A 19978-nucleotide genomic window follows, 5' to 3' on the forward strand; every position below is an offset into this window, starting at 1 on the left:
CTGCTGCTCTCGGAGTCCCCGCTGGCTCCTTCCTTCTGGGGTATCCCCCTTGGCACCCCCCTTGCCCTGGCCATTGGCGCCCCCTTCTGTGAATCTTCCGATTCGCTGGAGAGACTCAGGGAATTCCTCGGACCACTGCCATCGCCTACGCTCCCCTCGGATTCCTCCCCCTCGCTCTCCATTTCCTCCCTCTCCTGTGCCTCTGCTCCTGAGCCCCTGACACATACGCTTCAGGTTACAGACTCCGCTAACCCAGAAATAGTACCTCGGGTTAAGAACTTTGCTTCAGGGTGAGAACAGAAATCGTGCTCCGGCGGTGGAGCGACAGCAGGAGGCCCCAGTAGCTAAAGTGGTGCTTCAGATTAAGAACAGTTTCAGGTTAAGAACAGACCTCCGGAACGAATTAAGTACTTAACCCGAGGTACCACTGTATATAGGATAGCCAAATAGAAGCTTCATGTTCAGATGCAGTGTACCTTTATTTATTTACTTCGTACAATCTATATACCTCTTGATTGTGAAAACCAACCAACCAACCAACCAACCTACCTCAAAGTGGTTTACCACAAGAATAAAACAGTAAAAACAACAGCTACTGAAAACATTCAAATTATAATTAAAATCGGCAATGAGCTAAAAAAAAAAACAGATGAAAGCACATGTAAAAATTATGCATAGCTGAAAAGCAGACACTATGAGCAAGTAGCAGAGAAAGTCACTAGCTTCACTTGCGAACTCCCAGAAACTTCTGATTTAGGAATTGGAATAGCCTAGATGAGGCCTTGGACTTCTCCTGCGAGGCTCTTCTAACGTTCTTGACATTTCCACATTGAAATTGCTCTGTCCCAGACTCTCCCCAGTCACCTTTCGGCAAGGCAACTTCTGTCTCCCCTCCAGACATTTCCAGCACTGTAATATCCTGTTGTCACTTAGCATCGGGTAGGTGTTCAAGCCCTTTAAGTGTGGATTTCACTGACAATTTCCCAGGGTTAACAGCAGACAGTGCGTTTATTTGAGGGAAAACAAAAACAAATTCACTGTAAACTGGAGCAGTGCGTGCAACTCACAACCTCCAGATTCATCTCTGCCCAAGTAATCCCCTCTACTTGCATGCCTCTCTCACTCCCAATTATCAGCAGGCAAAATCCCAGCAGAATTTCAAGGCTGCCTTCAGCTTCAACTCCCACGTTCATTTACTAAAACACACACACAGAGACCTCTCCTGCCTTGTGATATATCTTCAATGGTGGAAAAGGCTCAAGAGTAAACCTTCCACAAATCCAGAGTTCCTCAGACGGTTGGATGGCACCTTGTAACCTTCCGGCAACTCCTGCAGCCAAACTGGTGGTTAATAATAATAATAATAATAATAATAAAATTTTATTTGTATCCCGCCCTCCCTGGCCAAAGCCAGGCTCATAGCGGCTAACAACAAGTAAAAATAACACAGTGTACATAAAATCACACAGTCTATTAATTAAAATACGTTCTAAAATCAATGCAGAATCAAATTAATGGCAACCATTCTATGAGGATTACAGAAGGAGAGAGGGGGTCAGATTGTGCCTTGGCCAAAGGCCTGGTGGAACAGCTCCATCTTGCAGGCCCTGCGGAAAGATGTCAAGTCCCGCAGGGCCCTAGTCTCTTGTGACAGAGCGTTCCACCAGATTGGGGCTTTCCTTTGGACCACATCAGCCAGGCCAAGAGGTCTTGTCATCTGGGCAGGCCAGGACCTCCACTTGCAGTCCAGGGAGGTCACTTTGGTGCTGTAAATGCAGCAGAAACAAGGGTGGGAAAGGGAAAGGTTCAGTATCCCATCCTGCATGCAGTTGTACTTATGGAAACCAGGCCCTGTCCATTCTGCTAACCAAGGGTTGGGATGCTGTTGTAGTTTGGGGAAGAACTCTAGCTCATAGAGGCTTGGCCATTTGCTTAGCCTTCAGAAGGTTCAACCCCTTCCTGTTGAGAATTCCGTTCCACCTTAAAGAACAGACGTGTGGAATTGTTGCATGCCGCATGTCTGTTTACATTCCAGCACAGTTTGCTGGGAACTTTCGTTTGTGTATAGCTTTTGCTTTAGCAGTTCTCTCCAAGACGACATGAGAGAGAGAGACACCATGTTTCTTTGTTCTGATTTATGTGTATTAAATCTGTAGCTGTAGCACGATTTATGCCTCATGCCTATTTCTGTGTGCGAACCACACTCTGCTAATTGCGTGCCCTGGCTTTTGAAGTTTGGGTCGCTGATTTACGTTGGAGCACGGGCCGATGGAAGGAGACGTCCGAGCTGGGCTTGCCAGCTGGCCTCCTGGCCTTTCTGCATGTTGACACTTCCTGCCTCCAGGTAGGGATGGGAACATTCCTAACCTGGAAATTCTGGAGAGCTGTTCCTAGTCTGTGTGGACAGTACTGAGCTAGATGGAGCAAGGGTCGGACTCAGGGGAAGGCCACTTCCTGTGCTCCTAATGACCTTCTTAGCATCCCACACAGTTGGGCCATTTGTCGCAGCAGGGCGTGAGGACAGCATCGTGAGGTCACTGAGTCCCCCTGAAAACCTTCGCCTCTCTCCAGAGTCTTGCACATCCTTAGCACCTATCATGACTTATGAAAATGTTCACCATGGTGTTTTTATCTTCACATTTGCCCTTTACAAATAATTGATATTAATCCAGTACGAGCTTTTGCTGCTAGACTGCTGGCTCTGCCCAGGGATTTCTTTTCAAATTTAGCACCTGAGAGCGCCTCGGCAAGATGGGAAGAAAGTGGTGCTCTGGGGCGACGTGCCATCACCGCACCACGGAGGCGGGAGATGTTTCTGTTCCTTTGATGGGACCAGAACTTCCTGCACTAATTGCTCGGCGTTTATTTCAGATGCTTTGCTCTATTGTGCCCGTCTCCTATTTATACCCACCCTCTTCAATCCCTTCGTGAAGCACAATGAAAGGAGAGGTCGAGAGGGCGCATTATATGAAAAGCCGTTTTCAATTGGCTTCCGCATCTCAGATGGATGAGGGTAAAGGACTGCATTAACCGGGTGGGATAAATTCTGCTACTGTTATGGTGTAAGAGCGTAAGAAGAAACACAGCTGGATCAAGTCAAGGCCCATCTGGTCCAGCATTCTGTTCTCACAGTGGTCAACTCCATCCATCCATCCATCCAAGGTATGCTGCCTTTCCATAGCTCAAACCATGCTCAAGGTGGCTTGTTGTTGTTTAGTTGTTTAGTCGTGTCCAACTCTTTGTGACCCCATGGACCAGAGCACGCCAGACACTCCTGTCTTCCACTGCCTCCCGCAGTTTGGTCGAACTCATGCTGGTAGCTTCGAGAACACTGTCCAACCATCTCGTCCTCTGTTGTCCCCTTCCATTCTTAAGGAAATCAGCCCTGAGTGCTCACTGGAAGGACAGATCCTGAAGCTGAGGCTCCAATACTTTGGCCACCTCATGAGAAGAGAAGACTCCCTGGAAAAGACCCTGATGTTGGGAAAGATGGAGGGCACAAGGAGAAGGGGACGACAGAGGGCAAGATGGTTGGACAGTGTTCTCGAAGTTACCAGCATGAGTTTGACCAAAGTGCGGGAGGCAGTGGGAGACAGAAGTGCCTGGCATGCTCTGGTCCTTGAGGTCATGAAGAGTCAGACACGACTAAACGACTAAACAACAACAACAGTGCCCTGAAACCCACGTTTTGTTCCACCCCACAAACTGAGTAACTGACACAGCAAACCAGGGTCACAAGTTAATGCCCCCCATCCAACTTCGTACATTACATTATTATGGTGCTGAAGTGTGAAGAGACGCGTGATGAAGAGAAAACGTGAATCACTGATATCTCCTGTTACATCACCGCCATGGTTTGTAACAGCTGGAGCTGTAACGGAAGAGGCAGGAAACCAGTGGCCATCCAGATGTTGGCAAACTCAACTCTCCCCAACCTCAGCCAGCATAGCCAGTGGTTCTGGAATGATGTGAGTTGGAATCCAATAACACCCAAAGACTCTCTGCCCCTGAGCTACAGCTACTTGCAGGTAGCTGCTGTGTCACTTGAAATAATCTTTCTAGCCTGCTTGGAAATGATACACCATATATGAGATATGGAATCCTTTTGACTTACTGAATGCGCTTGCTGTGTGTTTTTCTTAGAAATCTCTGAGGGTTCGTATAAACCCAAGCCCCTTCTCAGAACTGCGAGGCAGAGATAAAATTGAAGGAAGTAGGATGGCAATGATATCTCTTGATTAAATGCTTGTTTGCACGATGCACCCTCAGCATTTGATCCTGGTATTCATGAGAGGTTGTTGCCATGGTGACACAAACCTGTCAATCTCGATTCATCTCCTTAACATCTTCTGTTTAAATATCACCTGTTTCAACTGCAGTTTGCACAAGTGTCCCCCAAAGGCTCCGCTCATCAGCTTCCACAATCTCTATCTGAAATTATCTTGCTACTCAGAAAAGATTTGTAATAAAAAAAAAGAGCTTAGATAGAAATATGCAACGGAGAGGCTGGCTGGATTCTAACTTGAAAAGGCTTTTACATATCTTTCAACAGTCATTTTAATCCTGCATTATCCTTTACAGTAATTTCAGGTTGCCGTGAATATATGACAACAACATAACAATAAAATTATCACTTAAAAAAAAATTACAGTTAAAACCACAACAGAACACATGTTTGCAGCTATTCTCACAAATATATGTATTTTTTTGTGCACACTTTGTCCGAGCAGAAACTGCATCACAAAATTTGGAGAAGTGTGAATTTCAAAGGATGGCTGTGTTCCAATTCTTGTATTGTTTGAAAACCATGGATTAGATAGATTCACCTTCAAATGTTAACTGAATCAATTTCTATCCCATTCCTAACTGGAGGGCCTTAAGATGCCCACCAGAGCATTAGAACAAACAACCAAGAACATTAATTGAAGAAAGTGGAAAGCTGGTGTTTTCTCATTTCAGTGAGCTAAACTACCTTTTGATACATCGCAGGACACCTGAACTTCAGATCTCACAGCAGGAGAGGAAACTTGAGAGGTCAGAGATGGCTTATAGAATGGTAAAGGTAAAGGGACCCCTGACCATTAGGTCCAGTCATGACCGACTCTGGGGTTGCGGCGCTCATCTCGCTTTATTGGCCGAGAGAGCCGGCGTACAGCTTCCAAGTCATGTGGCCAGCATGACTAAGCCACCTCTGGCGAACTAGAGCAGCACGGAAACACCGTTTACCTTCCCGCCAGAGCGGTACCTATTTATCTACCTGCACCTTGACGTGCTTTTGGACTGTTAGGTTGGCAGGAGCAGGGACTGAACAACGGGAGCTCACCCCATCGCAGGGATTCGAACCGCCGACCTTCTGATTGGCAAGTCCTAGGCTCTGTGGTTCAACCCACAGCACAATGATGAAAAAGCTTAGGATCTCTCTCTGGGAGCAGAGAGAGGAAAGTTTACTGAACTGCATAAATGAAAAAGCTGGGTATGTTTAGCCTGGGAAAGAGGGGACTAAGAGAGAGGAGATATGATAGCTACCTTCAAATATCTTAAGGGCTGTCACATGGAAGATGGAGAAAGCTTGTTTTCTCCTGCTCTGGAGGGTAGGACTTGAACCAATGGTTTCAAGTTACAAGAAAGGAGAGTCCAACTAAACATACAGAAAAACTTTCTGGCAGTAAGAGCTGTTCGGCAGTGGAACAGACTCCCACGATAGGTGGTGGACTCTCCTTCCTTGGAGGTTTTTCAGCAGAGGTTGGATGGCCATCTGTCATGGATGCTTTAGCTGAGATTCCTGCATTGCAGGGGGTTGGACTAGATGACCCTCAGGTCCCTTCCAACTCTTCAGTTCTATGATTCTGTAACATAGGACTGAACTGCATTGCTTGTTTGCAGTGCGTTACTTTGTTGTTTTGTTCATATACAGTGGTACCTCAGGTTAAGTACTTAATTCGTTCCGGAGGTCCGTACTTATCCTGAAACTGTTCTTAACCTGAAGCACCACTTTAGCTAATGGGGCCTCCTGCTGCTGCTGCACTGCCAGAGCCCGATTTCTGTTCTCATCCTGAAGCAAAGTTCTTAACCTGAAGCACTATTTCTGAGTTAGCGGAGTCTGTAAGCTGAAGCGTACGTAACCTGAGGTACCACTGTAATGCTTATATGTGTGTGTTTTAAGATTATTCTGCACTAAAGCTTTGAAGCTCATTATTGGGGTGGAAAGCTCATTTATTCCTACACAAGATCAGGTTCAGGGATTCTGCTGAACAAGACTAGCAATGTTGACGACTCATAGGTCACCAGAAGGCACTGCTGCGGCAGCTGCGTTCCCTGCATAGCAGGGTCTCTCTGCTAATCATTTCCACTTGGCCTGATTGAAAGGTCAGTGGCACCTCAGGCCACCTATCCTATAAGCTATCAATGGCTTCCCCCTTTTCTCTTCCGCTTATGTTTCACTCTCCTTTTCTGCAAACACCCCATTAGACACAAACAGCTATTTCTGTGCCATCAACACATCTCAGATGACTTTGTTCAGTGCAGTGTATAATTATCCAAACTGTGAAAAAGTAGGAAAAACTGATAACGGAACTCCTATGAATATGGCCGTGACAAAATGTGAGAAGGTATTTATAAACGTCGCTTGAAAAAGCAGATTTTTTGGGGGGTAAGGTTTTGACTGGAGAGGTGAGGGAAGAAAACAGGTTCACAAGAGAGCTACTTCTCACCTGAGCACTGGCTGACCTCGAAGAGCAGCTTTTATTGATTTGTTCACCTTTCTGGACACAAACTGACGGTGCGTTTCATGAAATACATTTGGAAAGTGAACATTCTGTGCTGGTTTCACCATGCTAGAACTGTCCTTATTTACCTGGGTTGCTCCAGATTGCCAGGATACAAACCTGCTTTTGCTGGTCTGAGGTTGTCTTGTGAACATTCTTAGCATGAGTTGCGAGAATGATCATCCTTCAGGGTTTACCTCCCTTCCCAGGATCTCTAGAGTGCATATATCAAAGGGGGATGTGGGTGTCTCTTTTGGACAAACAAAACATCTTGCTGCTGCACCTGAAAGGGGACCGGCCTTTTCCAAATGTTGAAGTCACTTGCAAGGGCTGTGTTGTGTGTCAGGCTGTTAGGCAAGGCTTACCTTTCCCCCTTCTCTGTAGATACCAGCACAGAGCAAAAGTAGTCTTTTTCCAGCATCAGAAAGGTTTATTAAACACAGCACAAAATCCAGCATCTGTTCTTACTGTGCAGGTGCTCCCAATTGAGTTCCTCCCACTTCCCTCTAGCTACTTCCATCTTCCTGTCTCCTAGCCACATGATCTCTCCACCAATAAGCCTTCTGAGAGGCCACCTAATCCAATCGTCTAGCTCTAGGACTGATAGGCTGCGCACTTTCTAGTGAGGGAGAGTTAACCAGCTCTCTCCCCTCCCGTTCTTCTTCCCCTTGTTGTTCTCCTTCCAGTTCGGCCCAACTATCAGTCTCCGAACTGTGCCCCTCCACAAACCATTGCTCTAGGTCAATACTATCCTCCTGCTCGTGTGGAGCTTCAGGATCCCAGCCTTGCTCCCACCATTCCTCCTCAGAGCCAGTGTGGTGTAGTGGTTAAGAGCGGTAGTCTCGTAATCTGGGGGACCGGGTTCGCTTCCCCTCTCCTCCACATGCAGCTGCTGGGTGACCTTGGGCTAGTCACACTTCTCTGAAGTCTCTCAGCTCCACTCACCTCACAGAGTGTTTGTTGTGGGAGAGGAAGGGAAAGGAGAATGTTAGCCGCTTTGAGACTCCTTCGGGTAGTGATAAAGTAGGATATCAAATCCAAACTTTTCTCTTCTTTCACCCTTCAGCCTGACCCCTGACAGCGTGTGTGTGTGCTTCATGTCTTGCAAAAGCATAGAGAGTGCTCAACAGCCCCGAAACTCACTTGATGCAGAGCAAGGAAAGATTGCAGAGGCAGCCAGCACTCCCTGACCCCCGGCAGAGAAAATTCCCCCCAGGGATGGATTGCAGAATCTCTTCTACGAAGCTGCTCCTCTTTGCTTCATTTTCACCAGGAGGAAGGCCCAAGGCCTCCCAAGCGCTTTTTAGGTCAAATATTTAAAAATCTGTGGAAGGTGCACTATTGCAAAGCAAAATTACAATATACCGTAGAGATGCCAGCATTGTATAGTTGTGTGTACAGTGCCGGATTAAACCCAGTGGAGGTTCCCAGGCAGTCAAAATCTCAGGGCTACTCTTGTGCAAGAGCTCTAGTGCAGGGGCCTGTTCACTCCATTGGAGATTCCTCCATGAACTGGATTGCACATGCGCAGACGTGATTTCTGGCACCATGGAAGCAAGTCCCCACACCACGCTGTGCTAGTTTAGTGCAGCATGCGGGGACTCGCTGAACGGGCAGCTCAGCTCAGGGGTAGCTCATGGGCCGGTTAAACAACCCCTCTGGGCCACTTGTGGCCCATAGGCCTTAGGTTGCCGACCCCTGCTCTAGTGGAATAACATTGAACTAAGAAAGCTTAATTGCAATTTTCTTTCAAGATCAAATCAATATTATTTTGATCCGTTGTCATGGGGCCCCTAAAAGGTGTGGGGCGCATAGGCCAGTGCCTACTTTGCCTTTTTGGTAATTTGGCGCTATGTGTTTATGTGGAGGGTGGGAAAAATGTTCAGGACAGTGATCTTTACTATGACAGTTGGGATATTGTGAAGTCTGTCCTTATTTTTATCTGTGAAATGTTGGAGGGTGAGTTTTAAGCCCTACCCGGGCACAACTGCATGGAAGGACATGCTGGCTGGCCTACAGGACCGGCCCTACCATTTGGCAAAGTGAATCAGGTGTTTCAGGCAGGGTGGGGAACATAGCACAAGAACAAGATGGCGGGAGGACAGAGTTGTGTGTGCCACTGACGATGTGACCTCCATCCCATAAGCTAGGCAGCTGGCCTCAGTGGTGGTGGAGGACTGTGTCCTGTTGCCTACATAGCCATGTGGAAGGAAGTATGTGGAATGGCCGGCAGGATGCCATCTTGTCCATCGCTTCAGGCAGCAAAATGTATTGGGCCGGCTCATGCAGAATACATGCTCTGCCACAGAGTTAAGGGCAGCCCTGCTGTTTAGGAGCAAGTTAAGCAATGAAGTTATGTGGCAAGCAATGGATGTCTTCTAGTAAACCTTAAAATGCTTCTCTGCCTATGACGGCAGCTTAGCTGGCAGAAAAACAACAATAAGTGATGCTGTGGTTTTTGTTTCTTTGTTTATAAATCAATATATGGGCTGCCTTTCAAGGTAATTGTTTTTTCTGTAAGTGTGGCTTAAAATCTAAAACTACAATGGACAACAAAAGAAACGCATAGCCATTATTGATCTTTCTGCTGCATTCAACTCTGTTAATCGAAATAGACGGCGGGAGAAATTTCAAATCACCAATACCGACTTCAGACATTTACTATTGATCTGAGAAAAGAGGGTCAGAGTAAGTTTACTTGGTGGGATGACTGGTGCTTTTAAAACGTTGCAAGGAGTGAAGCAAAGTTGCATTCTGGCTCCCACTTTTTAAAAAAACTTTTTAAAAAATGTTTTTGGTGCTATATTTAGCCAACGAAAACTCCCCACCCCTCCAAGAATTAGGAACAGAAATCTATGCAGATGATTTAGTGCCCTTCTCCCTTTCCCAATAGGGACTTCAAAATCACTTGTAGTTGTATCAGCACATGTAAACAGGAAAGCCTATCTATAAATTACTCTTAAGACCAAGATTATGATTTCTGGCAAACACAGTCCTAGGTATAAACCATGTTTAGATCAGCAAGCATGCTCAGTGGGCATAGAATGCTGGCTGACTGTTGGGGGAGAATAGGAATGGGAAATGGCAGGACGGAATGGAGTTTCATATCGAAGGGCATGGCTGGCTGAAACCCTGAACAGAAGCATTGCACACTACAGCAGCTAAGTGTAACAGATGTGATTGCAATTTTCCCCTCAGCTTCTTAAAACCTCTTAGCTGTACATCATTTTAAAAGTGGGGGAGGCGAAAGGAACATTAAATTTGCCCCAATGCTACTGGCGCTGACTGGAACGGAATATATTGAAATACTATATTTCTGTGCTATTCCCTCCCCCCCCTTAAATGAATTTCATGTGAGCGACAAACTCAGCAGTTATTTTAAATTTTTGTACTAGCACCACCTCGTTTGAACATTTTGCCCTGAAAGTTCACACAGTGATGGTGTGCTTTGGAAAGTATCATATATTCATATTATTCTGCCAGCTACCGTTTATTCTTCAAACCTGCACTATTTTGCAGGAATTGCAGGCAATAAATTTCCCATGGCGAGCTTGTTCCTACACAGCCTCTAATGACACTCCCTAATTTGCAAAGTGACAGTGCTCCATGTCATATTATCTAGTCATTACAAGGCTTACTCTGTAGTCTATTAATTTTAAACCCCCGTTCAGAATGTCAGGCACAGAAACCGCTGCTTCTTAATTTTGGGTTGGGGAAAAAAAAGGCACAGGAAATGTGTCTCAGTGAAGCAAAATACATTGACTTGGATTCCTTACTGATAGGGGTGGCAACAGAATCTGATGCAGTTCATACTTAATTTTTAATATATTTTATTAAATTTCTGCAAATTTCACATAGAATTCCAATACAGTGGTACCTTGGTTCTCAAATGCCTCGGTACTCAAACACCTTGGTTTTCAAACAGAAAAAACCCAGAAGTAAGTGTTCTGATTTTCAAACATTTTTTGGAAGCTGAACATCTGATGCAGCTGTTAGCTATTGTTTCCGGGGTACCTGCACCAATCAGAAGCTGCACCTTGGTTTTTGAACATTTCAGAAGTCAAATGGACTTCTGGAACGGATTAAGTTTGGCACTTTGGTTTTTGCTATTTATTTTGCGTTTTTGCTTTTGAAGCTTTTTTGGTTAATTTGTTTTTGTGACTGTATGGAACCCAGTTTGGCTACTGATTGATTGATTGATTGATTGATTGACTGCGGAAATGGATAAAAGCCCCCCATCCAAACAATCCACTGCAGGTAACAAAAAAAATTTAATTTTAATTTTTATCATCTACGTCTTATTTATTTTATAGTACAGTGCATTGATTATTGCTTTCATTTTATGGATCAATGGTCTCATAAGATAGTAAAGTTCATGTTAAATTGCTGTTTTAGGGGTTGTTTTTAAAAGTCTGGAATGGATTAATCCTTTTTGCATTACTTTCTATGGGAAAGCACCCCTTGGTTTTGGAACGCTTTGGTTTTGGAACAGATTTCCGGAACGGATTAAGTTTGAGAACCAAGGTACCACTGTACATTTAAAAAAAATCTTTTGTTTTATCGACTTCCCATTCCATTTTCTGTGGGGGGTTTTTTTAAGCCTCATTGCTGCACCCTATCTTTGTCCTTTTATATCGTAACCATAATGATATAAAATTATTTCTGTTGCTCATAGTTCAAATCCTGATGGTAAATTCATCGTATTATAATATTTCTTTAAATAGTTTGAAAAAGGCTTCCATCCTTCCATAAATGCAGTTTGTGGGATGTGAAACACAAGAGCAGTCAAGTACAACATCCCTAGAGTGGACATAAAAGGGGATGTCTGGACCAGGCAGTCGGAACTTCCTGTTTCTCCCAGGGTGGGACAGACTTCCTCTGCATGTGACTAGAGGTGGGTGTGACCTCACCTGCCCAGGTAACGAAAGAGCAGGACTGGTCAGCCATCTCTCTCTCTCTGACCACATTCGTTGAAGAAGCAACATCTGCTTCCAGCCAAGAGAGGACAAAGAGACTGTCTCATTATGGGATAGTTTCCAGGTGTATATTACTTTTCTAAGCTAAGTCTGCCTTCTGGGATCCAACTGTGAACAGAATGTGTGAGTAAACTCTTTTTATACTTTTATAGAAGACTGTGTCATGTCTATCTTTTTATGAGGGACTAAATGGGGAATTACCAAAAGGAAAACGTATTTTAGAGGCTATAGCGAGCCTGAGCTAATGCATCGGCTGTGCAAGTTTAAAAAGGGGAATGTTACTCTGCTAAATTGTAGAACTTTTTAATACAAGTTGAAAAGGATATAATCAAACAATATATCCTCTCCTGCATCCCTGAACATTCCCACACAGTTCATATTTTAATGTCGCAAGTACTGCCTTTAAGCATTGAATATTCCAGGATCACATTCACCCAGTGCTATACCAGCTGCACTGGCTCCCGGTAGAGTACAGGATCAGGTTTAAGGTGCTGATTTTACCCTTTAAAGCCCTATATGGCCTAGAATCCTCGTACATACGGGACCGCCTCTCCTGGTATGCCCCCACGGAGGACCTTACAGTCTGCTAACAACAACACCTTGAAGATCCCGGGCCCCAGGGAAATTAGGCTGGCCTCGACTAAAGCCAGGGCCTTTTCGGTCGTGGCCCCGGCCTAGTAGAACGCTCTCCCACAAGAAACCAGGGCCCTGTGGCATTTGACGTCTTTCTGCAGGGCCTGCAAGACGGAGCTGTTCTGCCAGGCCTTTGGGCAGGATGAAGTTTGACTTACTTTCCTTTGTATAAAACAAGCATGACGGAGGCCCCCAACTCGCTCACAGGTCCTTTTATGATCAGTGGAAACAGTTGGTCCTGGCAAGTATTAACCACTCTCAATTCCAACCTGATAATTGCCACCTGCCCACATTTTCACTGGTCTGAATTAATTCTGAGATGTATTTTAATTAATAGATGTCTGTTTCTATGCATATTGTGTTGTTTTTATGATGTTAGCTGCTCTGAGCCCGGCCTCAGCCGGGGAGGGCAGGATACAATTAAAATTATAATACAGTGGTACCTCGGGTTAAGTACTTAATTTTTTTCGGAGGTCCGTTCTTAACCTGAAACTGTTCTTAACCTGAAGCACCACTTTAGCTAATGGGGCCTCCTGCTGCCGCCGCGCCGCCAGAGCCCAATTTCTGTTCTTATCCTGAAGCAAAGTTCTTAACCTGAAGCACTATCTCTGGATAAGCAGAGTGTGTAACCTGAAGTGTATGTAACCTTGAGGTACCACTGTAATAATAATAATAATAATTGTTATTATTATTAACATTCCTGTCTGTCGTTTTCTTAGGTTTGTAATTGCTCTCTCTATATATATGTTAACTGCACTGCGGTCTTCTTCATCCCTGAATCCTAGATGCAACTTGGCAGTCCCCACCTTGAGAGAAAGAGGTCAAAACGGCAATCGCCCTTCCCTTGGCTTCTGTCACCCGCCTTCATTCTTTGCTCGCTGGCTAATGAGGCTCCTCTGAAACATTTATGACCGTCTTCACACAGCCGGCAAAGTTCAGCCGGAATAAAGCTGGCAAGGAAGATGCCAAAGGAAGCTCTGGGCTCTCCGAGTCCCTCAGTCTGTTGGTGGGTGTTAATGAAAACAGCTGCGCCACGCTGGGCAAGGTGCCTTTGGTGAAGGCGACATTGCTTAGGACTTTCTTTGTGAAATTTTAATAAGTTTATCGGGGGCTTCGGTTGTGCTCGAAAGCAGGAACTTTTCCAGCAGCGCAAGGTGCAGCTGAGACTGCTGATGAGTCATGGCCACCTCTCCATTTGTACGCCTCACTGTGCCCAAAGTGGCTAATAATCACATGAACGCTTTAAGAAGTATTAGAATCAAGTAGAAATAATATCTATAAAAGGGACCCTTTATATGTCCAGCTGTCCTTTGTCAACAACAAATTGTTGCTGTTTTTTGTGTTGAATATATGCTATATTGTAATTTATGGATCTAATAGGGATCTAAAGCCATTTGCACATGCAGAATGTAGGCACCCTATATATAGAAATTAGCAAACCAGTGATATTTTAGGGAGCAGGCTAGCAGGCGGGGCCAATTACCTACATCATACACAACACAAAAAAACACTGTTGCTGTTTGTAGGTTTTGTTTGTTTTTTATCTTATATTTTGGAAATGTACATCCAGTTTTTTTCCTTTAATTTTTTTTGGGGGCCCCACTCTCTTGGGGTCCTAAGCTATAGCTTGTTTAGCTTATACGTAAATCCGGCACTGATACTGTGCTATATTACTATGTTATTCTGATATGTTTAAATGTTTCTTTGATTGTCCTTGAATCTTCCTGCCACATTTATCATTCTCTTTTGCCACACCAGTGGAGCTCACTGCACCCTTTGAGAACCACCAAGTCAACTTGTTTCTAAGACTCAGAAACCAACTCCTGAGGGATATCTCTGTTGGTAGAGCTTGAGACTCTTAATCTCAGGGTTCAAACCCTGTGTTGAGTGAAAGATTCCTGCACTGCAAAGGATTGGACTAGATGATCCTCAGGATCTCTTTCAACTCCATGGTTCAAACAGCTAAAGACGGAGCCTTTGTGGTGGCTCTCCATTTGCGGAACGCCTTCCCCGGAGTCTCTCACCTGGTATCCATGCTGTGGCTTTTGGGTGCCAGATAGAGACCTTTTTTGTTTGTTTGTTTGTTTCCAGGCTTTTTAGAAAACATTTTCATGCCCCTTAGAACTTTCACTCTGCTGGTATCCTCTATTGGCAATCTTATTAAAAACACAGTTTTTAATTCTGTTTTTGATTTTAACTATTGTTTATGGGTTTAACCTTTATTCTAAACTGCCCAGAGAAGTTGGGTTCTTGGGCCTGTTGGGAAAGACAAGTATTGACAAATATAAAAGTGCCGTGTGTGTGAAATATCTAAACAGCCTTCCCTGAAGGGTAGAAAATGCAAAAAACCGCCACAGCAAAAAGCTGGGCAACTGTTTTGTGGCAGCATCAAAGAGCTCTTCGTCCTTTAAATCCAGGTTCACCAAGCTGGGTCCCTGCAGATGTTTCGGAATACAGTTTGAGCTTGTCCCCAGTCGTTCCATCGGCCTTTCAACAACCTGGAGCCATCTGGATTTTTTTGACCAGCTCCCAATGACAATGATGGCTGGGGGTGGGGGTGATGGGAGATGTAGGTAAAAACATCTGGAGGGCACTATGTTGGCAAAGCCTGATTTGTATCGTCTCCCATCAGCGCTCCCTTGACAAAGTCAGTCAGTAAAGCGGGGGAAATGTGTCAGGAACCAGCAGATTAAATAAGGTCTAAGGAACTTGTACCTATTTTTAGTCAGACTCCAAGTTAAATAAAGTGGCTTATTCATCGGTGAGATCCTAGATGAATTCAAAAGAGGACAAAGAGGCATGTGTCTCAGCCCTTCCTCCCTCTCCAGCGCTGAACACACACACAGAGCTAATGTCTCCCTGCCTTGTTCCCAAAGTGATTCGGAAAGAAGTCTAAAAAAGTGATTTGCTACATCAGCACAAGGAGCTGTTTGGCTGGTTTTCTGATTACTGCATTTTTCCTCATGAAAAGGACAGGAAGTGATCAAAATAGCCTTGCCTGCAAGCCAAATGACTTCACTATATGCTTCCACATAGAAGAGTCAAGGTCTTGATCAGTCCCAGAGGATGAGAAAAAAAAATGTTGGTTGTGTGTTTAGACATAAATGCTCCCACTTTTACCTGAGAGAGTCAGAGAACTGTCGTGTCCATGGGCTGTTTCTGTTCCCCTGCAGTGAAATGATCATTAGCATTGATGGGGCTGTGTGGGTTGGCTTGACGGGGCAAGAAAAAACACAAGAGAAAAAGCAAGTTCACTCACTCTTTCTGACCCTGATATCTAATAGGTCCAGTAACGCTACTTTAAGGAGAGCAGGGAAGTAATATTTGGACTTTGTATTAGCTGAGCGCAAGTCAGTCCCCTGCCCCCTAGCAATATCTGCAGTTTATTTTAAGTTTAAGCATAAAAGGTAAAGGTAAAGGGACCCCTGACTCTTAGATCCAGTCGTGGACGATTCTGGGGTTGCGGCGCTCATCTCGCTTTATTGACTGAGGGTGCCGGCATACAGCTTCCGGGTCATGTGGCAAGCATGACTAAGCCGCTTTTGACGTGCTAGGTGGGCAGGAGCAGGGACCGAGCAAAAGGAGCTCACCCCGTCGTGGGGATTCGAACCACCGATTTTCTGATCGGCAAGTCCTAGGCTCTGTGGTTTAACCCACAGTGCCACCCATAAGTTTAAGTATATTAGCACCCAAAAGTAGTGCATATGTCTAATAATATGGGAGAAGCTGGTTGGTATTTTGCATGATTCATAAATTTAATTACCAGTTCATTCATTAAGCGGTGGGGGGAGTCTAAACTGTTGTAATCCTTTTTTTTCTCTTTTTTTAAAAGAGAAGGTTAAGATTTGGCTTCCTTTCATAGGCTGTCAGAATTAATAGACTTCCTAATATGCCGGCACAATCTCATGTAGTGTGCTGATTTTGAAAAGTTTAAAAATAGGTGCATGTCCCTTAAAATGGAAAGGACAAGCTCTTTCTCAATGTGTCTGAGACACGAGGACAGATTAAGAATTTGCCTTGGCTTTTTTCAAAAAGAGCACTGTGGGTTTCAGTCCCCAAATGTAGCTACCAGCGGCAGCACCAGAAAATAATAATAATAAACTGGGGCGGCAGCAAAGAAGGGGTAAGCCTATTTCTAGGTGGGAGAGCTGTGCCCCACATGTTAAGACCTTTGAAATAAAAATAACATTGTATGTCCAGGAGTCCAGCAATGCCAGTTTAGCATGCCCAGCATAGTGGGGAGGGGCATGGGACAGTTGTCCCAGCCGCAAAATTGTTAGGCGGCACAAATTTTCAACATCCGGTGCTGCACACTTTGTGTCAGGAGTCCAGTCCCCGGCTTGATCACACAGTAAGCGGAAAATGATGATTTATTGCCAAAACACATAGCTCTGTACGGCTCTAACACAGCCTCCCAGATCACGATGACCCTTCTGAAGATTCCTTCCAGTTACAGAAGATATTGAACTTTCTCACTTTGTGCCTCCTGCTTTGTTTCCAGTCTAACAGCCCTCCCCTTAGCCTACTCTTAGGAGGGATTGGCTCAGCTCCAATCTCTTCCTGTTCTGACAAACTGCTTCCTTCTCTGTTTGTGCCAGTTTGCACTTCTTGAGAGCATTGGCTGGGTTCTGCCCACTCTCAGCCATTCCCTTGTCAACTGGCATTCCAAGGGGCGGGGGAATTGGCACTAGCCGATGCGCAGCCTGCCTAGCATTTAACCCTCTCTGTTCCTGGCTGCTTTTTCCAGCTGGCTGCAAACCTTTCCTGGGAGCTGGCTCGTTCATGACACTTCTGTTGCTGGGTTCTGTTGAAAACGGCTTCTCCATGGGAACCAGGAAGTGACCACTCCAGACAATGGAACAACTCTTCTTTTCTTATCTCTGCGGCTGTGATCTCCTGGGTGATGTGGATGCTGTTAGGCAGTTGAATGAGCATGCATACTCTGTCTGTTTCTCTCCCACCCCACCTCTGTGTAGCCCTGTGTGCTGGCAACCCACGCTACACCACTGCAGCAATGTGGGGAGCGAGCTCCTTTTTGGGGTGTGTGTGTGCTCTGAGGAGAGGTTGTGGGGTGAGGAAAGTGGAAATAAATCTTTTTTTAAAAGATCAATTTTTTTAAAAGAAATGTTTATTATACCAGCTCATCAAATCAGCTCCATTGTAGGCTTTTTAATTGACCAAATACGTCTACAGGCCACACGATTGTTGAAGGTTATATTCAGATGGCAATTTACAAAAAAATGAAAGAACTACAAAGGAGCAGGTTTCAACAATATATTATTCCATAAAATCTCCCCCCACCCTTAAAAAAAAATGCACTGCATGTAATATACTACAAAAATATGATCAAACATCTCAAGGGGGATTTTCTTCTCATTTTTAAGTTTCTACAAAGCATTTTTATCCAGAAGCAAAAATAATAATACAGGAACCACCATTAGGTTTCTCGGACAAGACAACACCACTGATAAAACAATGTGATATATGCGATTTCAATAAAAGATTTGTTTTCCTAAACAGTTCCCCCTCTTTCTCTTCTCAATTCCTTGCACAGGATGCTTCTCACTGAGAGGGAGGTAAAAAAAAAGTACTTAAGTGATAAAACATTTAAGTCCAGGATCAGTACATTAACTGTGCCCTGGAGGGGTAAAATATGAGAAGGGTGTTCTGTGCCACCCTGAACGCAGGAAACTGCAAAAAAATAGATCCTATACTCATGCGTTTTCTTCAAGAGAAGGGGGAAAATACATTAAGGTAAACCCATTCGAACTGAGCAGTGACTCAGGCCAATTCTGGCCAACTGGCCAAGCAATCTGAGCCTATGCATGTATGGATTGCAGGATGTGATTCCCCATTAAAAAGTCATACCCTGTCATCAACAACCAGGGTACGGGGGCTGGAGCTGGAGCAGGTGTGCTGGTGGGCAAGCAGGTAAGGTGTGCTCCACATATACCCACTCGAAGTCAGGGAGAAGAAGTGACAGTTCTGATGCAGTTCTACATCATTACCGATTGGTTTTAATGGGGATTAATCTATAAACCTATGTACACTTACTTGGGAGAAAGCCCTACTGAACACAGTTGGACATCTCTCTGGGTAAACGTGTAGGTTTGCACTCTGAGTCACACCACTGATTTTAACTGGCTGAGGGTCAGAAGCTATTAATTTGGTAAATGCATATAGCAGGGTTTTCTTTTACGCGTTAGAGAGGAAATGCAGGCTATTTGGATTCACAAGCACTGGACTGTCCTCTTATAAAAAGGCAAAGGTAAAGGACCCCTGGACGGTTAAGTCCAGTCGAAGGCAACTATGAGGTTGTGACACTCATCTCGCTTTCAGGCCGAGGGGGCCAGTGTTTGTCCACAGACAGCATTCCGGGTCATGTGGCCATCATGACTAAACCGCTTCTGGTGCAACAGGACACTGTTAACGGAAACCAGAGCGCACAGAAACGCCATTTACGTTCCCGCCGCAGCGGTACCTCTTTATCTACTTGCACTGGTGTGCTTTTGAAACTGCTAGGTTGGCAGGAGCTGGGACAGAGCAATGGGAGCTCACTCCGTCGTGGGGATTTGAACTGCCGACCTTCTGATCGTCAAGCCCAACAGGCTCAGTGATTTAGACCACGGCGCCACCCGCGTCCCTCTTACTCTGCTCATGTTGCTGATGGTAAGCTCTTAATTTACTTTGGAAGTGAACCTCACCTAAGAAACAGCCAACTCCAGTGTCCCCCTCTTCTGAATCACGTCTCATTTGCTAAAGTGATGCCTCCCTGAACAAGCCAAGTATCGAAAGGGGAATGGGAGTGGAGTATTGTGGAGCTTTGGAGACCCTGCTCTCAAGATTGCTAAGCAGCTCCAAGCCTCACTGCTTAAACACATCCATGGCTCCCAAGGCTGCGCTGCGATGCGTTCTTGTTGATAAGCACGGCTATATTCTCTTCTTTAAGAACAACAACAGTGTAGCACGCAAATCCAGGAAAAGACCCATGCTTTACAACTTCGCATGCCTGCAGGCGCTTCCCCACAAAGTCACGCAACCCCTTGAAATAATGGGGAGAAGACTTTGAGGGAGCGAGATGCCTGAAGAAGCTCTTGAAATGAATGCTTCCCATGGTGGTCGCACAAGGATGCTGGTCTTTCAAACCCCTGTATCTCCTTAAGCACAGGAAGGTTGCAAATAATTTAGAGCAGGGATGGGGAACCTGTGGCCTGCCTTACTGAACTACAACTCCCACTGTGCCTGACTAACGGCCATGCTATGTTTGGGGCGGATGGAAGTTGGAGTCTGGGGGGCCATGGGCTGCCCCTCCTTGGCTTAGATCAGCAGTTCTCAACCTGTGGGTCCCCAGATGTTGTTGGACTACAACTCCCATCATCCCTGAGCTCTGGCCTTGCTAGCTAGAGGTGATGGGAGTTGTAGTTCAACAACATCTGGGGACCCACAGGTTGAGAAAGGCTGGCTTAGATCATTCTTGTTTCAAGCCACATGCAAGATTGCAGAGGTTGTGCACAGATGAGGCAGGTGGAAGGATGTCTTCCAAGGGTCAATACTTTGCCCCCCCCCCCCCCGGAATACTGTACAATGCTTTTCCCACAGGGCGTA

The 19978-nt window shown here is 45.2% G+C and overlaps 1 long non-coding RNA gene across 1 annotated transcript; it reads right to left on the reverse strand.

The window, feature by feature from the left end:
- Positions 1-593: 593 nt before the first annotated feature.
- Positions 594-1953, reverse strand: LOC309365423. The gene is made up of 2 exons (XR_014166132.1): positions 1869-1953; positions 594-1341 (listed from the first exon to the last, which is right to left on the reverse strand). It is a non-coding gene; the product is annotated as an uncharacterized lncRNA (long non-coding RNA).
- Between the last annotated feature and the right edge of the window lie 18025 nt (positions 1954-19978).

This window comes from Podarcis melisellensis (genome assembly GCF_964234715.1).
Source record: "Podarcis melisellensis genome assembly, chromosome: 1".
NCBI lineage: Eukaryota > Metazoa > Chordata > Lepidosauria > Squamata > Lacertidae > Podarcis > Podarcis melisellensis.